Source organism: Corylus avellana, chromosome 8 (genome assembly GCF_965113065.1).
Source record: "Corylus avellana chromosome 8, dhCorAvel1.hap1.2, whole genome shotgun sequence".
Classification (NCBI taxonomy): Eukaryota; Viridiplantae; Streptophyta; class Magnoliopsida; order Fagales; family Betulaceae; genus Corylus; species Corylus avellana.
The window spans coordinates 5,785,330-5,794,590 of NC_142497.1; the positions used below are offsets into that span (position 1 = coordinate 5,785,330).

General features: G+C 30.5%; 1 non-coding gene across 1 annotated transcript; it reads right to left on the bottom strand.

The window, feature by feature from the left end:
• Nucleotides 1–8,869: 8,869 nt before the first annotated feature.
• On the bottom strand, nucleotides 8,870–8,950 carry TRNAL-AAG (transfer RNA leucine (anticodon AAG)). Its single transcript has one exon. It is a non-coding gene; the product is annotated as a tRNA-Leu (tRNA).
• Between the last annotated feature and the right edge of the window lie 311 nt (nucleotides 8,951–9,261).

Below are 9,261 nucleotides of genomic sequence, written 5' to 3' on the forward strand. Positions count from 1 at the left end.
GGCATTTCTTTCAAACTTCTGTAGCCAATTTTGGTGTGCTTCCAGAGTTTTTTTATTTTTTATTTTTATTTTTAAATAATGTATAAAAGTGAATTCTGATTTTTTTTTAATAGCAATTGAATTTAGATTTACCCAATCGTGAAAGAGACATGCCCAAGATTTCATCCTCAATCACCAATATAAGATTAAAAAATCTCACCAATTGATATAAAATAGGGCTAATCCCCGTGTGCTGCTGAGTGCTGAGTAATTTTCTTAAAGTTACCGTCGCCCCGCAGTGAAATGACACCAATATTGTAATCAAATTGATGAAGTCCTTGTTCCTGAAGAAATTCATAATAAAATACAAATGCTCTATTTTTATAGGTTACACATAAATATAATTTTAATCAAATCATATAATTTATGGTGATCAAATCATAAAAAATTTTTAAAATAGGTTAATCTAATTTTCATCAAATCTATAATTTTAGAGTCATTCAAATATGTTCTAGCAGTCCTCAAGTGGTAACTCAATCGGTTGTAGACCATGCCTCATGAAACGGAGGTCACTAGTTTAAATTCTCCTTCCCCTTTTCCTTGTGTGGACATGTCAAACAATTGCTTTACGCTTGCGTTCACTTTTGGGTCTTATAAGTAGTTTGCGATTTAAAAATAATATTGTGCTTTTAAAAAAAATATATTTATTGCCGGCAATTAAAAAATACAAATTTTTTTACGTTATCAAATTGTAATTTGTCAAATGATTTATTTTTTACAATTTAATTTAAAATTACACTTTTGACCTATAAAATTACAATTCCAAACGCACTCTTAGTTTTAAGCTAGTTTATTGCTTTTGTTGTTGTTTTCTGCCTTGGATTGATCGAATCCAGGTTCTTCTGCCTATCGGAATTTGGATTAGACACAAGATTAGATCTCCAAGTCTCTAATATATAGCAAAACTAAATCTTGGGTCTTTAGTATAATGTTACAAAAAAAAAAAAAAAAAAAAAAAAACTTTTATATATGAATTTAGGCACCTTTTGTATAGAATAATTCCAAGTGGAGATTCGTTAGCAAAAGAAGAAAAGAAACAACAAATCAAGTTGGGATAACTATGAAAAAGACAATTTTAGCCCGTACAGCAACTATTAGGCCAGCCCGGGAAATTTAGGTGGGGAAACCCTTATGCTCTCCATCGACGGTGGCGACCAAACGGATCGATGAGTGGCTATCATTGCAGCCTTTCTTTTTCCCTTTTCGAAGTTAAAAGCAAATTTGGATTTCACTTAAGATGCTTAAAACAAAAAACCCTGTACCGCCAAATTCTTTTAGAAGAATTTTTCTTTTCAAACACCGTATATTATTATAGAATTAGGATCATCTTCATTTCATTTGAATTGAATAATATTCTGTTAGTTATAGTAGAAGAGTATTTTTGTCTAGAAGAGTATTTTTGTCCATTCAAAAAGTAAAAAGACAAAAATACTCATTCACTATAACTAATTGGATATTATCCAGAGAGAAGATTCTGTTATATTATTATATGCTTTAAAGACACAGGTCAGTTCAATAAGTTGAATAGAAGAAAATTTCTTCCACTCAATTTGAAAGAAAACTTAGGGCCTGTTTGTGATTGTGTTTGAGAGGCCTAAAAGTGATTTTAGTACTCAAAAAATTCGTTTAAAGAAAAAAGTACTCGATTGGTAAAAAAAATTAAACGTGCTTTTAAATGTCCAAAAAGTCTTAAATAGACAAAATACACTTTTAACAAAAGTTAAACAGGCAAAATGAAAATTTTGTCCAATTTTTTTTTTTTTTTTTGGACTTAAATTAAAAGCTTTATTTCTCAATATGCTCTTAATCTCTTTGGGTTGTTGGAGACCAAAACTACTAATTCTACTGTAGCTGACAAGCCTCACATATAAAAATCAGAAGGTTTTTATCCACATATATCGAATCTCCATTGGAATTTTGATGCAAGTAAATAGTCTCAACTGTTCATAGATGTGTGGGAATTAATCAATATGCTGAGTGGTGTAACCATAGTCAAGAAGGACTCTATTAATATGCATGACATAGCAATGACTTTATGAGGCCATTCCAAACTTTTCCAACTACAAAGTACATATTAAGGAAAAAAAGGTTGTTGAGGAAGTGTGTGAGACATTGGTCCCAAACTTTGTTTGTGGGGAATCATGTTTTTTGGGTTGATTGTTAAGAGTAGGGTGCTTTTGTAATTGCATTTTCAATGTTTACATTATTTCATCTCCCATTAATAGTATTAGGTGCCTCTCTTATCAACCTATTGGGTGCCTCTCTTATCAAATGGGACATTGTTGTCTCTAAATGGCCACATGCATTATTTGATATGTTGTTGCAATCAAAATGCATTATACTAAGTGGGGTAGATTGTAGGACCTTTTAAGATGACTGAATTTGCGTATATAGCTTCGAGTAATACTATATACAATATTTTTATCTAACAATTATGTGTCAGTCCTAACTATCTCTTAACTTTTTTTTTTTTTTTTTTTTTTTTTTTTTTTTTTTAACAAGAACTGATTTACGTGTTAGTTACGACAGTCATGTATGAATTTAGTTTCTACTCTTACTCTTTATAACATGTTAAGAGTATCTCCGGCAAGAGTAGCCAAAATAGCTATTGAAAAAACTAGAAATTTCTAGTTTAGCTACTTATTTTTCTATACACACTCTATTTTACTTTCTATTTTTTTTTAAAAAATATTATTTTTTAATCTTTAGGTGAAGAGAGAGAGAGAGAGAAGATGAAGGGAAATTCATATGAGAGTTTACTATAATAAATTGAATGAAAATCCTCTAGTTTAAAAGATCGGCTAAAAATGGAAAATGACTCGTAATATATAACTAAATATATAAAGGCTTTGCCGGAAATGCTCTTAAGAAACTTATTCAAGATATTTGTTCACCAACCAAGTGAAGCCAATTCTAATTTCAAACTTGATTGCTATCTAATATAAACAAGTCAAGCTTAGCAATTTGTTTATTTATTTTGGCCACATAGAGGAGAACAAGTCAAGAATGAGACTAAGACTGAGTTCTATGTATTAATTCACCTATACTTACTTTCTTACTTTTGCACCAACCCAAAAAAGGTTGAAAACCACACAGGGAGCACTTTGTTTTTCAGAAACAGTCTTAAAGACCAAGTTAACATGCATCCCACTGCCCTTTGAACCAAACAAAAATTCTTCTCTCTCATTTCTCAAATCTACTCTTCTATCATTTTCCCCACCAAACTTTTTTTTTGGGTAAGACAATATAAAACAAAAATAAAATATTTATATATATAAAAGAGAAATGCTATGGGTCAATACGTTCTCCATATTTGATCTATATTCTTATACAAATTTAATAAATCAATCTATAATTCCACAAATCTAATGGTTAATTTGTAATATAAGATGTGTCAAATATTGACTCTGAACCCATTTTTTCTCCCTCTCATGCCTTGCATGAGTGCATGACGCCCAACTCAAACCCAAAATAATTAACCATTTTTTCTTCATTTGTAGTGAGAAAAATGTAGATGTTAATGATTGCAGAATACAAAAACGAGTAATAATGCTACAAGTTCTTTTTGTATCCCTCCAAAGATGATGTACCTCTTAAAATCATAATTAAACTTATGATTAATCATTATTAAATTTTAATTAAACAGTAATTTTAAAAATTATCTCATTTTTTAAACGTGTTGGTTTCATTATCATAAGTTTCTTGTATATATATATATATATATATATATATAGTGGGATTAAAAAATATATATATATAGTGAGAATTGAGAAAGAAGAAAGAGGGTTTGGTGAGGAGCGGGGAAGATGACGAAAGATGTGGTAGGTGAAGATGTGTGTGTGCTTTGTTAATAATGAGTGGTTGAAAGCTACGACACGTGACTTCAGTATGACGCACGCGCGTCGGCATTTCCTGCAGGCCGGTCGCTCATGCTTTGCCTAATCTTTGCTTCTCTTTTTTTTTAATGCGCATTCACACATTAAGTCAAAATTATTATTGAATTTAAAATTTATGTAATTCATCTAAAATTAATGATAAATTTAGCTTTAAAAAAGATATTATAAAAGTTGTGACAATTTAAGAGAGTTAAGTAAAGTTTTTCTGGGGTAAATTTGAAATTTTATAAAAAGTCAAAAGAACAAAATTTGGAGTTAACTTCTAACGTCAATGCCTAAAAAACCAAAATATTTCTGATTTTCTTTTTAATTTTTATTTTATTTTTTAATTTGGAATTATGGGTAAATTTGAAATTTTATAAAAAAGTTAAAAGGTATAAACGTTATTGTTTCACTTTTTACGTTTAAAATCTGACAGAGGGGTTTAAATTTACTGTAATTGAAAGTTCAGGGATTCAAATTGAGAGGTTTTGAAGTTTGAGGGGCTTGTCAAATCGCATGGTAATTCAAGAGTTTAAAGTGAAGTTACCCGTAAACATTAGAACATAAAGTTTAAAATCAAACTCACAATTATTTTCTTGACAAGCCGCTAATCAAACAATTTACATGATGGGAAGATTATAAGTAATATCTATAGGAACTCCTAAAAACCCGTCACTTAAAAAGTTATATGTGTTCATTAGCATGTGAAAATGGGTTAAATGGGTGATCCAATATGATGTGTTTTTATCATGTATTAGAATATATTTTAAATGCAAAAACAAATCCGAGATTCAAACTTTACAAAACTCAAGTGATAAGAATCGAGAGAGGGCCAATAACGCAACAAAATGAAGACCCCATTATTATTTAGACGAGGGAAAGTGGGAAACATAGTATATGAATTTTGCTTGTCCACAAGCACTAATAAAATGTTTGACTACAAACACTATGTAAGTGGTTAGGCCCTTATAATAATTGTCTAAGAGCATGTTTGAAATTACATTGAAAAATAAAATTTTATTTATAAAAAAAAAAAAATGAAATAGCTTTTTATAAGAAGCTTCATTTTCAATATTCTCACAAAAAGCAGTTCTAGACCTTTTTTAGAGCAAAAAGTAATAATAAAAAAAAAGAAAAAAAGAAAAAAAGAAAAAAAGAAAAAAGCATATTAAAGTTTTTAAAAGTTTTTTTTTTTTTTTACCAAATAGACTCTAAGCCATAGTGAAAGATAGCATCAAAATCTTTTTAATAAGTAGGTCCTCTTAAAAATAACATTAAAAGCCCCTCTAAGAAATAATATAAATCATAACCACATGATGCCACATTATTTAAAATTTTTAATTAACCTGCTAACATTGAGACCACGTGAATTAGGATCCTCTGAAGAATATCCAGTTAGTTATAGTTGATGGGTATTTTTGTCAATTAAAAAATTAAAAAGACAAAAATACCCCTCCAATATACCTAAAAAAAAAAAAAGCACCTAGCCACCAACTTTAAATTCTAATTCATAATATAGATATAAGATATTCATTTAAAATGGAGAGAATTATATTCAACTTTTTTTTAAAGAAAAAAAAAGAAAGAAAAAATAAGCAACTATCCAAGTCTAAATAAGGGAAACAAATATGCAATTAAATGAAGATTAATAGTGGCATATGTCATAGTGTGTAATTTAGTGAAGAAACATTTGACATCAAATGAAAGTCAAGAGAGGCATTTTACTATCCAAAATGTTTATTTATCCAAAGGAAAAAAAAAAAAAAAAAAAAAAAAAAAGTAACATCATGTGGATGCATGTGAAGTGTATCTTTACAATGTAAGAAGGATCTAATTAAGGATAACACACATTTTAAGGCAATGTGTGAAAGAGAAGATTAAAGGCAACTTAAGGTGACATGGATAAATAGAAGCCATCGTATCAACTTAAGGTGATGTTCTGATTATCCGTCTTGCTATAATCATCTGTCCAGTCATAATATGTTGTCAAATCGTAATAATATAATTTGATCTGGGGTACATGACCATATGTTTTGCCAATTGCCTAATATAATTTATTTTGAAGTACATGACCATATGTTGGCTAATTGCCCAATATAATATGATTTAGAGCACATGACCTTTCTCTGATCAAAATACGACTTGGGTACATGATTGTGCCTTGGTCAATTGTCCAATAGAATATAATTTAGGGTGCATGACCTGATCTGGTCAATTGACCAAGAAAATACAACTAAGGATATATGATCATGTCTTGGGAAATTGCCCAATAAGATATAATGTGAGACATAGATCAATTCTTTGAGCCTAAAAAATTAGATCTCAAATATATAAAACCACTGAAAATTAATTGGAAAAGGCTCGTTTGGCAATGTTTTTTATTTTTATTTTTTAAAAAAATGTTAACAAACAACTCAAAAAATAAAATACTCACAAAATATTAAAAACTATTTTCATCTTTATCTCACTGCTCTCACAACCAAAAAAAAAAAAAAAAATACCCTCTAATTTTTTTTTTATCACACCAACCCAATAAAAAGTATAGAGGCAGATTCATGGTATTCAAAGTCATTCATGGCGTCTTGTCCTCAAAGCGTTCACCAACTCTTGGAGGATCATTTGTGACCCACTCTTAATGTGTCCTCTTCTTGCCATTTTTCTTTTTCTTCGGTCTTCTTCTCCCCCCTCCTTTTTTTTTTTTTTTTTTTTTTTTTTTTAATTAATTTATTTATTTTTTTAAGTCCACTTAATCTTCTTAAACTATTACCCCAATAACAATCTACCCCACAAATTATCAATTACGACAATTTACCCCATAAATTATCAAAACAATGACAATGTACCCTCTAATGCTAGAAAAATGACGAAATTACCCATATAAAATTTTCAATAAGACAAAAATGCCCTTAAAATTTTGAAAAAAAAGTTAAATTTTAGTATTTTTGTTTTTATTTTAGTAAGGGTAATTTTGTTATTTTTTAAAAATTGGGGGTACATTATCATTGTTTTGGTAGTTTGCGAGGTATATTGTCCTTTCGGGGGTAGATTGTCATTTGAGTAGTAGTTTGAGGGAGTTAAGTCGATTTTACCCTTTTTTTTTAAAAAAAAAAAAAAAAAAATTGAAAAACAAGATGGGCCATTCTTTCAGAATCTTGTTCTCAAAGGACAAGAGTTTCTTGGTCTAGTTCAGATTGGTTTTTAAGTCTGCAGTCTTTTAGTATGTCACTTTTTTTGGTCAACTTGATATTCTAGCTGCTTAACTTTGCTTCTTTATAGATTGAAGAGACATGTTGGATGTCATTTTTTTTAACACTTTGTTATATGTAGATGACCAAAAAAATGAGTAAACTATAAAAACCAAACATTTCTCTATACTGAATGTTTCTTTTGATGGACAATATAATTTAGATTATTCTTTGTGTTTGCAGGCCGGGTTTAGATAGTTAATCTTTTAGAATTTTTTAGGGGTGTCAACCCGGTCCGGTTTCCCGGTTTTTAGCCAAAACCGGAACCGAAACTGGGGTACCCCAGTTCTCGGTTTTGGGAAACCGGAACCGGAACTAGGACCCCGGTTAACCGGGGTTCCGGTTACGGGCCGGTTCCGGTTTTACCCGGTCTGGTAATCGGTTTTTGAAGAAAATTGGTTTTTTTGGCTTATTTTAGGTGTTGGGCCTAAAATAAGCCCTTTTTTTTTTTTTTTTTTTTTTTTTCATAAGTTGGCTCATTTAAAAAAAAAAATCTATTAGTCTTTTTTGTCTAAATTAAAGAGGCTTTGTTGTAATTGTTCCAAATAATTAAAAAATAAACATAAAAAAGCCCAAAAATCCTAAAAAATCAATGTTTTTAATATATATATTAAAAAATATTCATAGAGATTATCCTAAGCGTAGAAAAATTAAAATATATATATATATTAAATAAAATATAAACCCGGTTCCGGTATTCCCGGTAAAAACTGGGTACCGGAACCGGGGTACTCGGTTTTTGGATTTTTCAAACCGGAACCGGAACAGGATCCCCGGTTTCCCGATTCCTGGTTTTCCGGTTCCGGTTCGGGTTTCTCGGTAATTTTTGACACCCCTAGAATTTTTAGGAATTTCAATTTTTTTTTTTTAATATGTTTAATTAATTGGACCCAAATTAATATGCAAATATGAATTAAAGGTTTCATAATTTTCATTACCAAGTAAAAAAAAAAAAATGTAGAATTCATTAGAGCGAGATAGAAGTTTCATGCACAATTTAAAGAAGGGCCCAATACTTTTACTTGGTGGTCATGGATAATCCAAGGTTCCCGAGGCAACCTAAAATGGGTCAGCTTGAGGGTGAAATTGCCTGGCCCGGATCATCAGACTTGACCCAATACTTTTAGAGTATGGTGCTCATGGATCATCAGACTTGGCCCAATACTTTGTCAGACTCAATTATTGAAAAGGATAGCATCCAACGTGGGCTAAATAAGGTTATTATTGAGCCCAACCTTACAAAGTAAAACAAAAAAAATACACATCAATGAAACATCAATAATAATGATACCCATGTATATGACAAATGACTTGGTAGTGTATTGATATTTCTCCTCAATTCAAATATAGAATACAAGTTTTATTTTATTTCGAATTTAAGCTTTCGTCTATGGATTGAGATTAATTGTAATTCGTTGATTAAATTGCAGCCTATCGGATCTTCGCCTAAGACAGGGTCCCAATGATACTCACTGCGTGCTTCGATAATCCGTTGCACATTAGTAACGTGCATCTATTTTCTTACTAATGAAAAGAGTTTTTTATTTATGTGAAATTGATGTGTAAATGATAGAAGTAAATGGTGGAAGGGAATTATTAAGGAATGAATTCCAAAAAATAATAATAATAATTCTTGTGTGAGTTTTGCTCTTGGTGGAATTCAGCTAATGTGGCACAAAGAATTTGAAAGAAAAGAATAAAAAGATTTGTTGAGAGTGGGATTTGAACCCACGCCCTTTCGGACCAGAACCTTAATCTGGCGCCTTAGACCAACTCGGCCATCTCAACTCTTGCCTACTTGTGTCAATACAATTATAAATGAACGTTTTATTTTGTATCAATAACTGACACTGACTAATTTAGAAACAATTTTATTTTTCCTGGAAGTGAGACGAAAACTTGTGGGGTTTAATAATTAGTCTGCTAGTCTTCAAGGGGTAGCTTAATCGGGTGTGAACCACGCCTAATAAAGCGGAGGTCAATAGTTCGAAACCCCCCTCCCCCTTCCCTTGTGTGGACATGTCAAAATAATAATAATAATAATTAATCTGCTATGTCGTTCATTTACAAAAATATATTCATGACTCAGTTTACCCGAT